The following is a 13,198-nucleotide window of genomic DNA, read 5'->3' on the forward strand; positions in this document are numbered from 1 at the left end:
AATGTGCAAACTCCACACGGACAGTGACCCAGAGCCGGGGTCGAACCTGGGACCTCGGCGCCGTGAGGCAAAAGGGCTAACCCACTGCACCACCGTGCTGCCCCCGCTAGTTTTTCCTACAAGTGGAAACATCCTCTCCACGTCCACTTTGTCATGATATGCAGACGCACACATAATGATATACAGACAAGCAGCTACTGGACACAGAGAACAGGACATGACCAATAAGCAGGCAGGCCACTCAGGGTTGGGATCTGATTATAAAAGACACGAGTCCCTCACACTCCGCCTCTTTCCACTGATGAACATCGAGAGAGTCAGTCAAGGTTGTTGTTACAATCTCACACCTCCACCATGTGGCTAAGAACTAGTCTGGTTCAGTCAGACAGAGTAACCACACTTTTAGCAGAGAGTCGACCTCACAGAGAACTGTGCTAACTGTACTATTAGTTCAATAAACCTGATTGAACTAACTTCAAGGTCTGGAGTACCTTTCTGATCTAAGCTGTAGCCAGTGTTAGACTGTGTACCTAACACGACACACTTAATCCAGGCCTCGCAGTATCCTGTAAGTTTCAATAAGATCCTCCCTCATCCTTCTAAACTCCAACGAGTACAGACCCAGAGTCCTCAACCGCTCCTCATACGACAAGCTGTTCATTCCAGGGATCATTCTTGTGAACCTCCTCTGGACCTTCTCAAAAGCCAGCACATCCTTGCCCTCCCTCTGGAACACGGGAACCTTGGCACTGCCCAGCTGGCAGCTCGGCACTGCCTCTCTGGCACTGCTAAGTTGTCCAAGTGGCACTACCAAGCCAGCAGTAGCAGTGCCACGTTGGCAGTGCAAGCGTGCCCAGGTGCCAGGGTGGCACTGCCAAGGGTCAGGGCCCAAGGGGTGCCATGCCCATGAAAGGAGGGTGGAGGGAGGTAAACATGGTGAAATGGGGTGCAGCACTGGTAAATAGGGACCTCTGGCAGGTTGGAGGGTGACGGGTTGTGGTCCTGGAAGGGGGGACCTGCAAGGGGGAGTGTGGGGGCCTGAAGAGGGAGGTCCCCAGGGACCACATAACGGGGTGCCCTGACTTCGTGGTGTGTGGGATAAAGCCCATGTATGTGGGGGTTGACATTGCCCATGGTTGGGGAATGTGGGGACCCACAAGCTCACTTAAAGATCGAGGCACCTTTCAAAATGGTGGCCCGATCTCTGATTTCAGCTCCCCAGTGCTGAAAACAATTCTGGGTGGAATTTATCGGCTGTTCATACCGGCAGGAAATTCGGGTCGCACACCGGCACGTGGGTTTCCCAGCGATAAGAGGTGCTGTCAATGGGAAATCCCATTGAGAACGATTGGGCCAGTAGATCCCGTTAGTGGCCTACCTGCCCCGCCTAAAAACACGCGGCGGGGTGGTCGGTAAATTCTGCCATCCATGTGGGCTAAACAGGAGAGAAACTCCCCAGGGCCCAAAAAATGACTAGTGCCATTTATAAATAGAACAGTACAGCACAGAACAGGCCTTCGGCCCTCGATGTTGTGCCGAGCAATGATCACCCTACTCAAACTCACGTATCCACCCTATACCCGTAACCCAACAACTCCACCTTAACCTTACTTTTTAGGACACTACGGGCAATTTAGCATGGCCAGTCCACCTAACCCGCACATCTTTGGACTGTGGGAGGAAACCGGAGCACCCGGAGTGTGAGGTGATAGGTGTGAGGAACTCACCAGCAGAGCTGGCAGGAAACTCCCTGGGCAGTGCGGTAGCACAAGTGGATTGCACTGTGGCTTCACAATGCCAGGGTCCCAGGTTCGATTCCCTGCTGGGTCACTGTCTGTGCGTAGTCTACAACTTCTCCCTGTGTCTACGTGGGTTTCCTCCGGGTGCTCCGGTTTCCTCCCAGGTTAGGTGGATTGGCCATGATAAATTGCCCTGAGTGACCAATAAGGTGAGGAGGGGTTATTGGGTTTGGGGAATAGGGTGGAAGTGAGGGTTTAAGTGTGTGGGTGCAGACTTGATGGGCCAAATGACCTCCTACTGCACTGTATGTTCTATAAAACCCGCCACAAAATAACTGAGAAATGTTTCCGTTGGGGGCGGCATGTGGCGCAGTGGTTAGCACTGGGACTGCGGCGCGGAGGACCTGGGTTCGAATCCCAGCCCTGGGTCGCTGTCCGTATGGGGTTGCACATTCTCCCCGTGTCTGCGTGGGTTTCACCCCCAAAGATCTGCGGGTTTGGTGGATTGGCCATGCTAAATTGTCCCTTAATTGGAGAAAAAATAATTGGGTACTCTAAATTTATTTAAAAAAAAGAAATGTTTCCGTTAACTACCGCCCAACATTCGCACAGAAATTGTTTGTTCATGTAACCTGTAAAACGGAATTCACTAAATCTGGAAATTAGGGTATGGGCTAGCATCAGGAAAACTGACCAGGAATGCTGCTGTGCTGTTGTAAAATCCCAATGGGTCATTATTCTCCTTCAGGGAATGACATTTGGCGATCCTCGTCTGCCATACTCTCCAGTGATCCCAGTTTGACTACGTGTTTGTCTCTGAATCCCCTTCTGAAGTGACACGGAGTTGTAAACAGTCCCGTGAGAACACAATCAACAACAAAAAAATAAGCAAAATACTGAAGGTGCTGGAATCTGAAACAAGAACAGAGGATGCTGGAAAAACTCAGCAGGTCTGCCAGCATCTATTAGGAGAGAGACGAGAGTTAACGTTTCATGCCCTTCGACTTTTTGTCCAAACTGAAGGGAGGGAGAATGTGTTAGAACTGGAGACACAAAATACTGGCCAAAATCCTAGCCAAAAGGCTAGAAGACTGTGTACCTGAGGTGGTCACAGAGGACCAGACGGGCTTTGTCAAAGGTAGACAGCTGACCGCGAACATCAGGCGCCTGCTGAACGTGATAATGACCCCCTCCGGGGAGAGAACACAAGAGGTGATCGTCTCCCTGGACGCAGAAAAGGCCTTCGACAGAGTCGAATGGATATACCTCATAGAGGTACTGGAGCGGTTCGGGCTTGGAACAGGGTTCACCGCTTGGGTAAAGCTCCTGTACAACGCTCCCATGGCGAGTGTACAGACCAACAATACCAACTCCCAATACTTCCAGCTGCACAGGGGCACCAGACAAGGATGCCCACTGTCCCCGCTGCTGTTCGCACTAGCAATCGAACCGCTAGCAATCGCGCTCAGGGCAGCAAAAAATTGGAGGGGGATCCGAAGGGGAGATAGAGAGCACAGAGTCTCACTCTATGCGGATGATCTGCTCCTCTATATCTCGGACCCACAAAGCAGCATGGACGGAATCATCGCGCTCCTGAAAGAGTTTGGAGCCTTCTCGGGCTACAAACTCAACATGAGCAAAAGTGAGATCTTCCCATTACACCCGCAAGGGGGGGGGGGGCAGCACTAAAGGGGCTGCCGTTCAAACAAGCCCGACATAAATTCCGCTACCTGGGGATCCAAATAGCCCATGACTGGAAAGGGATCCACAAATGGAACCTCACCAGCCTGACGGAGGAAGTTAAAAAGGACCTGCAAAGATGGAACACACTCCCGCTCTCCCTCGCGGGGAGAGTTCAGACGATCAAAATGAACGTACTGCCCAGGTTCCTCTTCCTGTTTAGATCCATTCCGATCTACATCCCCAAGGCCTTTTTCAAAGCGCTGGACAAACTCATCATGGCGTTCGTATGGGGGGGTAAAAATGCTAGGATCCCAAAGAAGGTCTTACAAAAAACAAAAACCAGGGGAGGGTTAGCCCTCCCGAATCTACAATTCTACCACTGGGCAGCAACAGCCGAGCGAGTAAGGGGATGGATCCAGGAGCCAGAAGCTGAGTGGGTGCGTGCGGAGGAGGCCTCCTGCATGGGAACCTCCCTCCGGGCCCTCGCCACGGCAGCACTCCCATCCCCACCCAAAAAACACTCCAGCAGCCCAGTGGTGACAGCCACCCTCCAATCCTGGAACCAACTGCGGCAGCAACTTGGCCTGACCAAAATGTCGAACAGGGCTCCCATCTGCAACAACCATAGGTTCAAACCAGCACTGACCGACGCCACCTTCAAAAGGTGGAGGCAGGACGGGGGGACACTGACAGTCAGGGACCTATACACGGACGACAGGATCGCAACACTGGACGAACTGACAGAGAAATTTCAGCTAGCTGGGGGGAACGAGCTACGGTACCTGCAGCTCAAAAACTTCCTACGAAAGGAGACAAGGACGTACCCACAACCGCCACGACAGACACTACTGGAAGACCTACTGGACGCAAGTATCCTAGAGAAAGGGAACTGTAGTGACATGTATGACCGACTGGTAGATAGGGACGACACCGTACTGGACGCAACAAGGAGGAAATGGGAGGACGACCTGGGGATGGAGATCGGGTGGGGACTCTGGAGCGAAGCACTGCATAGGGTCAACTCCACCTCCACGTGCGCAAGGCTCAGCCTGACGCAACTAAAAGTGGTACATAGGGCCCACTTAACAAGAACCCGTATGAGTAGGTTCTTCCCGGAGGTGGAAGACAGATGTGAACGGTGCCAAAGAGGCCCGGCCAACCACGCCCACATGTTCTGGTCCTGCCCCAGACTCGTGGAGTACTGGACAGCCTTCTTCGAGGTAATGTCCAAAGTGGTGGGAGTGAGGGTGGAGCCATGCCCGATAGTGGCGGTCTTCGGGGTTTCAGAACAGCCAGATCTATTCCTGGGGAGGAGGGCGGATGCCCTTGCCTTTGCCTCCCTGATCGCCCGCCGTAGAATCCTGTTTGGCTGGCGGTCAGCAGCACCGCCCAGAGCTGCGGACTGGCTGTCCGACCTCTCGGAATCTCTCCAAATGGAGAAAATCAAATTTGCCATCCGAGGGTCGGACGACGGCTTCCACAGAACGTGGGAGCCATTCATGCGACTGTTCCGGGACCTATTTGTGGCCAATGTACAAGAGGAAGAATAGTCGGGGGAAGGTAGCGGGAGGGGGGGGGGGGGCTACAGGTTCGTTACGGGGGTTCGATGGCTAGCTAAGGCCCAAAACCAAGCTAAATAAACATGTTGAGGGGGGGAGGGGGGGGGGGCGCAGTTGCTGCTGCGGGGATGCTTACCTGTGGATGTGTGTGTTAATTTTTGCGTGTTTGTTTTTGTTTGGTTTTTTTTTTCTCTCTCCTAACAATTTGTGATTTGTTCAGTGTAAAATACGAAAACTGAATAAAAACATTTATAAAAAAAAAAGTGAGGAGAGATAGATATATATGTTTAATAATAATAATATGATCTTTATTATTGTCATAGGTAGGCTTACATTAATACTGCAATTAAGTCATTGGGAAAATCCCCTAATCGCCACACTCCGGCACCTTTTAGGTTTAGTAAGGGAATTTAGAGCTGAGCAGCCAATGGTGGGGTGAGGAAATCAAGGATGCTAAAGAGTCCAACCTCAGAGTTTAAATTGTCAGTTGTAAATTAATTTACTTGAGTGTGCGGGCCAACATATTGGGCTGGATTTACCCAATGACTTTGGGACCCTGACATTGGGATCAAGTGGAGGTCCTGAGTCAATGCTTACTGGCAGTGCTATTGAGGGCATAATCTTTCTGGAGGCAATCTTCAATTGGCTGTCCGCATGCTTTCCTACTTATTAAGGATGGTGAGTGAGTGAGCTCTCGATATTACTGACCCAATCAGAAAGCCAGCCATTCTCGAGACTTGGCAATAATAATAATAATAACCTTTATTGTCACAAGTAGGCTTACATTAACACTGCAATGAAGTTACTGTGAAAATCCCCTAGTCGCCACATTCTGGCACCTGTTCGGGTACACAGAGGGATAATTCATAATGTCCAAATTAGCAACCCCAACGGGAGAATGGGGTGCTGCTAAGGCATCTTGGGGATTGTGAGCATGCCTCAACATACAGCATGGTCAGAGGCATGTTTTTAAAAGATTGGGCGCAATTCTCCATCCCCCATGCCGGGTGGGAGAATAGCGGGAGGGCCTCCCGACATTTTTCACGCCCTCCCGCTATACTTCCACCCCACCCCCCCACGCCCGACCCACGCCACGAATCGCCGCTTGCCGCTTTTTACGGCGAGCGGCGATTCTCCGAGGACGAGGGGCCGAGCGGCTGGGCCTTCACGCCCGTTTCAACACGGCAGCAAACACACCTGCTCGCTGCCGTCGTGAAACGAGCACCAGATGCCCGTTTGGGGCATCTGGGGGCTCGATTGGCACGGCAGTACCACGGTTGTGCCAAGGGGGGGGGGGGGCTACAGGTTCGTTACGGGGGTTCGATGGCTAGCTAAGGCCCAAAACCAAGCTAAATAAACATGTTGAGGGGGGGGGGGGGGGGCGCAGTTACTACTACGAAGATGCTTACCTGTAAATATGTATGTTAATTTTTGCGTGTTTGTTTTTGTTTGTTTTTTTTTTTGTTTCTCTCTCCTAACAATTTGTAATTTGTTCAATATAAAATACGAAAACTGAATAAAAACATTTATAAAAAAAAAAAAGAACTGGAGACACTGCAAGAAAAAGTAGCAATTTGAAGAACAAAAGACAGATGGCCTGGTGTGGGAGAAGAAAGGGGTTGGGGGTTGTATTAAGGCTGTACATGTATGGGATACAAAAAAAGGGGGCTTTAAGGTGGAGGAGAAAGGCCACAATGTAAAGCTGCTGAACTCAACATTGAGTTCTCAGGGTGACAACGTGCCCAATTGGAAGATGAGACACTGCCCCTCCAGCTTGAGCCGGGCTTCACTGGAGCGGGCCACGGATGGACAACAACAACAACAACTTACATTTATATAATGCCTTTACTATAATGAAACATCCCAAGGTGCTTCACAGAGGCATTATGAAACAAAATATCACACTAAGCAACATAAATGACTAAAAGGTGGTTTAAAGAGGTACATTTTGAGAAGTGCCTTAAAGACCTTAAGGTCATAAGAAAAAAAAACAGAATTAGGCGATTTGGCCCATCGAATCTGCTCCGCCATTCAATCATGGCTGATGTGTTTCTCATTCCCATTCTCCTGCCTGCACCCCGTAATCCTTGATCCCCTTATTAATCAAAAATGGGGGAAAGTGAGGTCATAATAATAATCTTTATTATTGTCACAAGTAGGCTTACATTAACACTGCAATGAACTTACTGTGAAAAGCCCCTGGTCGCCACATTCAGGGGCATGTTTGGGTACACAGTGGGAGAATTCAGAATGTCCAAATTACGTAACAGCACCTCTTTTGGGACTTGTGGGAGGAAATCGGAGCGTCTGGAGGAAACTCACGCAAACACAGGGGGAACGTGCAGACTCCGCACAGACAGTGACCCAAGCCGGGAAGCGAACCTGGGACCCTGGCGCTGTGAATCATAGAATTTACAGTGCCGAAGGAGGCCATTCAGCCCATCAAGTCTGCACCGGCTCTTGGAAAGAGCACCCTCCTTACGCCCACGCTGCCACCCTATCCCTGTAACGCAGTAACCCCACCTAACCTTTTTTTTTGGACACTGAGGGCAATTTAGCATGGCCAATCCACCTAACCTGTACATCTTTGGTCTGTGGGAGGAAACCGGAAAACCCGTAGGAAATCCACACAGACAGGGGGAGAACGTGCAGACTGTGCAGACACAGTGACCCGAGCCGGGAATCAAACCTGGGACCCAGGAGCTGTGAAGCAACTGTGCTAACCACTGTGCTACCATGCCGCTGTGTAGAAAGTTGGAGAGGTGCAAGAAGGGAATTTCTGAGCTTAGGGCAGCTGAAGGCGCGATCAACAACTGTGAAGCGGTTAAAATCAAGGATGCTCAGGAGGCCAGAAACATATGAGCTCAGGTATCTGTCAAGACTAGACAGCTGGATGACATTAGAGAGCTGGAGAGGGACCAGGTTAGGGAGGCATTAGAAGGCAGGGATGAGAATTTTAAAGTCAAGACAGTGCTTATCCATGAGCCAGTGTAGATCAGCGAGCACAGAATTGATGGGTGAACGGGATTTGTAATGCGTTTGGCTATGGGCAGCAGATCTCAAGTTTACAGAGGTTAGAAAGTGGGAGGACAGCAAGGTGTCAATTAGCGTGAAGAATGTGGAGTGAAATTCCTGCAAGAAGAGAGGCCATTTTAAATCAATTTGTTGCTGCAAGCAGCTTTGAACCAAACAATTAAAAGAGAAACAGCCAAGATCACGAACCATTCAGGAAAGTCAAGACACTCAAGAAATTGAAGAAGAAAAGGACCCTGAAGTGCCGTCCGTGTGAGAGGTCACTGGATCAAATGGTCAACAGGCACAAAACAAACTTCAAGTTCGACACAGAAAAGTGGTTCAAACCAGAGATACTACAGCCAGCGACCATGAGACTACATCTGGTCCAGGAGGCATTTAGCTACAAGTCAAGGAATTGCAAAACCCCAGCAAGAAAGAGAAATCATATCTTGCATGATTCAGAATTAAGATGCTCACAGTCAAGCCAGAAAGCCTGCACAGAGATTTACAACTTCTCTTTGAAGGAGAGGAATTGGAAAACATGGAGGAAACCAGGCAAAAGATTTCCCTGGAACAGCAAGTGACAGAACCAGACAAATAGAAAGCAAGCTGCAAACAACAGAAGATGCATTCTCATGGATTTGTGTTGGGCAGCCTGAACAGGAGGACATAAATCTTGCTGAAATGATAAAGCCATAAAGCTCACTCGTAACAAAATTCTTATCAGCAGCCACAGAGAAGTTGAACAGAGTTCACTTCGCGCAGAGAACAGATTAAGAATGTGCTAAACTCAGGGAAAACTGCGAAAATGGATGGCCAGAATATGTTCCTAAAAATATCATTTGAAAACAGTACTTTGAGCAATATTGCAGATGCCTTATTAATCTACGATGAGAGGTTGGTCATACCAAGAGTCCTCAGACTTGAGATCCTCAAGGAATACATCAGGGATACCTTGGCATTAAAATGTGTTGCTAGGGCATGAAATTTAGTTTGTTGGCCAGAAATCTGAAATCACTCGGGAACATGATTTTCAGCTGCAGCACCTGTTCAATCATAGAATTTGCAGTGCAGAAGGAGGCCATTCGGCCCATCGAGTCTGCACCAGCTCTTGAAAAGGGCACCCCACCCAAGCCCGCACCTCCACCCTATCCCCGTATACCAGTAACGCCACTCAACCTTTTTTTTGGACGCTAAGGGCAATTTAGCATGGTCAATCCACCTAACCTGCACATCTTTGGATTATGGGAGGAAACCGGAGCACCCGGAGGAAACCCACGCAGATACGGGGAGAAAGTGCAGACTCTGCACAGGCAGTGACCCAAGCTGGGAATCGAACCTGGGACCCAGGAGCTGTGAAGCAACTATGCTAACCACTGTGCTACCGTGCCGCCCTATCGATCGGCATTCCTCATAGTTGTTGACTCCTGATGGATTGAGGTTAAACACCTTCATTGTACAACTTCAGAAGCAGTCATCAATCGTTCAAATACTTTTTTTAAACGCATGGCATTCTGGAGAGACAATGGTTCACGGTTTGCAAGTGAAAGGTTCAAGAAATTTATACAAGGCTATGGATTTGTCCAGTGAACTGGTTTGCCCAGGTACCCACAATGAGGCTGAGAGAGGAGTAAAATGGTCAAAGCTATGGCGAAAAGAATGATGATCTCAACATAGCTCTGTTGAACTACCATTCCACAACACAACAGAATGGGTTAGCTGTATCAGAACTACATATGCTCATGCCATGCCTAAAAACCTCTGACAGAGAAGAGAGAGAAAAGGAGAGGGAGGAAGAGTATTGTGCAAATCAGACAAAGAACTGCAGTCACCACTATAGAGTGCAGGATTTACCAGAACTCCAACTAATGGAGCCAGTTTAGATTGGAGACCACAATAGAGTATGAAAAATACTGGAAAAGACACAAAATACGAGTATCTTGTTGACACAGAGAATGGGATAGTGAGAGGAAATTGCAATGCACTCTTATCAAGCAGAAAACAATCAATTGCATAGACTAACTATCTTTGTGAACAGGAAGACAACCTGGGCAGAGAACCAGAGAAGATTCCCAAGGTACTCTACAGAGTTCAAGAGTGAATATGGAGAAATAGAATTTTATGCCACTTACAAGAGAGATGCAATAAGGTCAGTGAGACAGTTGCCACCATCACAACGCTTACCTCTGTAAGCCAGAGATGAAGATGGGGACTTTTGGTGGGGGGGGGGGGGGGGGGGGGGGGGGGGAGGTAGGATAATGTAAATAGCATTTCTTGAGTCAGAGACTTGGAGGGAGATGTAGTATAATGGGTTCATGTTAATTATGTACATAACATAGATCATAGAACAGACAGTGCAGAAGGAGGCCATCCGGCCCATCGAGTCTGCACTGACCCACTAAAGCCCTCACTTCCACCCTATCCCAATAACCCCTCCTAACCTTTTTTTTGTCACTAAGGGCAATTTATCATGGCCAATCCACCTAACCTGCACATCTTTGGACTGTGGGAGGAAACCGGAGCACCCGGAGGAAACCCACCCACACACGGGGAGAACGTGCAGACTCCGCAAAGACAGTGACCCAGCAAGGAATCGAACCTGGGACCCTGGCACTGGGAAGCCACAGTGCTATCCACTTGTGCTACTGTGCTGCCATGACATACATGGATAGCATGGTGGCACAGTGGTTAGCACCGCTGCCAAACCGAATCCGGGACCCGGGTTCAATTCCAGCCTTGGGTAAATGTCTCTATGGAGTTTGCATGTTCTCTCTGTGTCTGTGTGGGCTTTCTCTGGGTGCTCTGATTTCCTCCCACAGTCCAAGGATGTGTTGGGGAGGTGAATTGGCCATGCTAAATTGCCCCTTAGCGTCCAGAGATGTGCAGGTTGGGTGGGGTTGCGGAGATGGGACGGGGGAGTGGGCCTGGGTGGGTTGCTCTTTCAGGGGGTCAGTACAGACTCGATGGACCAATTGGCCTTCTGCACTGTAGGGATTTTATGGGATTCTATGGGATATAGTCCAATATCAATGACATAAGATCACATGATAGGAGAGCTTGTAGAGCAACCGTTCTATGTAGAGCCTTGTGTAGTGCATACCTTGTAAATAATTAGCATAATGTTCAATATAAGGTAGAGTCTGCGAACAGTGCCAGTCTTATTTGTAAGTTCAGGACTATGATTATCACAAACAAGACCAAAAGCAACAATAACAGCCTGGGGTTAGGTGGGGTTACAGGGATTCGGCGGGGAAGTGGGCCTAGTTAGGATGCTTTTGGAAGGGCAGTGCAGACTCAATCTGCACTGTAGGGATTCTATGGATTAAGCAACTAGCAAGAGGAGAACGCTACACAAATATTCCTATCCTCAATTTTGGAGGAACCCAGCACATCTGTGTAAAAGATAAGGCTGTAACTATCTTCAACCAGAAATGCTAAGTGGACAATCCATCTTGGCCTTCCCCTGAAGTTCCCAGCATCACAGGTGCTGGGCGGTATCTCCGATCTACCAACCTCATTTCCTGTGCGGCGTGCTCTCACCGGCAGCAGGATCCTCCATTAAATCAGCCAGCCAAATGAGATTTCCCATTGTGGCCACTCCACACCACCGGGAAACCAGCGGGCATGGGTGCGCTGCCGGCGGAGAGGAGGATCCCACCAACGGTGAATTCCACTGGCTATCTTTATCCAATTTAATTTACTCCCCATGGTATCAAGAAACAGTTGAAAGCATTGGATACTGCAAAGGCCACAAACCCTGACAACATCTGGCAAAAGACTGAAGACTTGTGCTGCAGAATTAGTCAGGCCACCAACCACTTGTTCCAGTACAGCTACAACACTGGTACCTCACCAATTATGTGGAAAATTGCCCAGATAGCTCCTGTCCATAAAAAGCAGGACAGATCGCTTCTCGGCCTTTAGGCTAAGATCAAGTGTAGTAGCCTTTTGCCTCAGATCTGGTATGTCTCTGTTGTGGTGACCATGAATTGGATTCAATTTGAATTTGGATTGGTTTTTGGAGCAGGTGTCTTTGACACTGCTATCAAGAAGCACTCACACAGCAATAACCTGCTCACTGATGCTCAGTTTGGATTCCACCATGGCCACTCTACTCCTGGCCTCATTAGAACCTTGGTCCAAACATGGACAATTAAAAAAGGAACTCAAGAGGAGGAGGTGAGAGTGACTTCTCTCAACATCAAGGCAGCATTTATTCGACTGGATATGTCATCAAAGAGTCCCAGCACAATTAAAGTCAATGGGAATCAGGAGGAAAACACTTCGCTGGTTGGAGTCATACCTAGTTCAAAGGTTGTGGTTGTAGGAAGCTAATCACTTCAGTCTCAGGACATCATTGCAGGAGTTCATCAGGGTTATGTCTGAGGTCCAACCCATCTTCATGCTCTTCAATAATGACCTACTTGCTATCATATGATCAGAAATGGGGATGTTCGCTAATGAGTTCACAATGTTCAGTATCAATCGCAATTAATAATCATTAATAATAATTAATTATTATAAACCCTCCGATATGTGCCAGTATGCAGCAAGGCACAAGTGCCAAGCAAACACACTCTCCAAAAAGAATGAATCTAATCATCTCCACTCTCTTGTGATATTGTGTACATGCCAATGAAGACAACGGTTGTGATTTAGCAGTCGCGCTAGCCGTGAGTGCCAATTCTGTATTGGCCCCAATATTACACAGGCCAAAAGTGGGATTTGTGCCAGCAAGATTTGAAAACACGTTCTTTTCAGCTCCCCCTCCCCCCCGCCACCATTGACGCAATCAGAATCATGCCCAGGAAGGGATAGTTTATAATGAATTTGAATATCTTTAAAGGGCTTAACACCGCTACTTCCGCCCTCAATGTCTCCCAATCAGTTGGTGTGACGCCATTACTGGTTTTCAAAAGCGAGAACCAGTTGTGATGACCAGGCTGGGGATGCACAGGTAAATATAGCCCTCGGGTGGAGAGGGACATGGCTGGGCTCTGTTTACCCTGGTGGGCATTGTTACCCTGGTTGGCACTACCAGGTTTGGGCCATCTGGGGAGCGCGACGGAGGGGGGCGTTCTCCTTATGTGTGGTGGGGGACGAGCACCAAAGTGTCTAAGGGGGGAGGGGTTGATGCCTATGGGGGGAGAGGTGATGCCTGTAAGGGCGGCCAATGTCTGGGAGAGGGAGGGGGGCAGTGCC

The 13,198-nt window shown here is 49.0% G+C and overlaps 1 non-coding gene across 1 annotated transcript; it reads left to right on the top strand.

Moving 5' to 3' along the window:
- The first annotated feature begins 11,901 nt into the window (after positions 1-11,901).
- LOC119972981 lies at positions 11,902-12,097 on the top strand. The gene has a single exon (XR_005462210.1). It is a non-coding gene; the product is annotated as a U2 spliceosomal RNA (small nuclear RNA).
- The last annotated feature ends 1,101 nt before the right edge of the window (positions 12,098-13,198 follow it).

The sequence above is a fragment of the Scyliorhinus canicula genome, chromosome 10 (genome assembly GCF_902713615.1).
Source record: "Scyliorhinus canicula chromosome 10, sScyCan1.1, whole genome shotgun sequence".
In the NCBI taxonomy this organism is placed as follows: domain Eukaryota; kingdom Metazoa; phylum Chordata; class Chondrichthyes; order Carcharhiniformes; family Scyliorhinidae; genus Scyliorhinus; species Scyliorhinus canicula.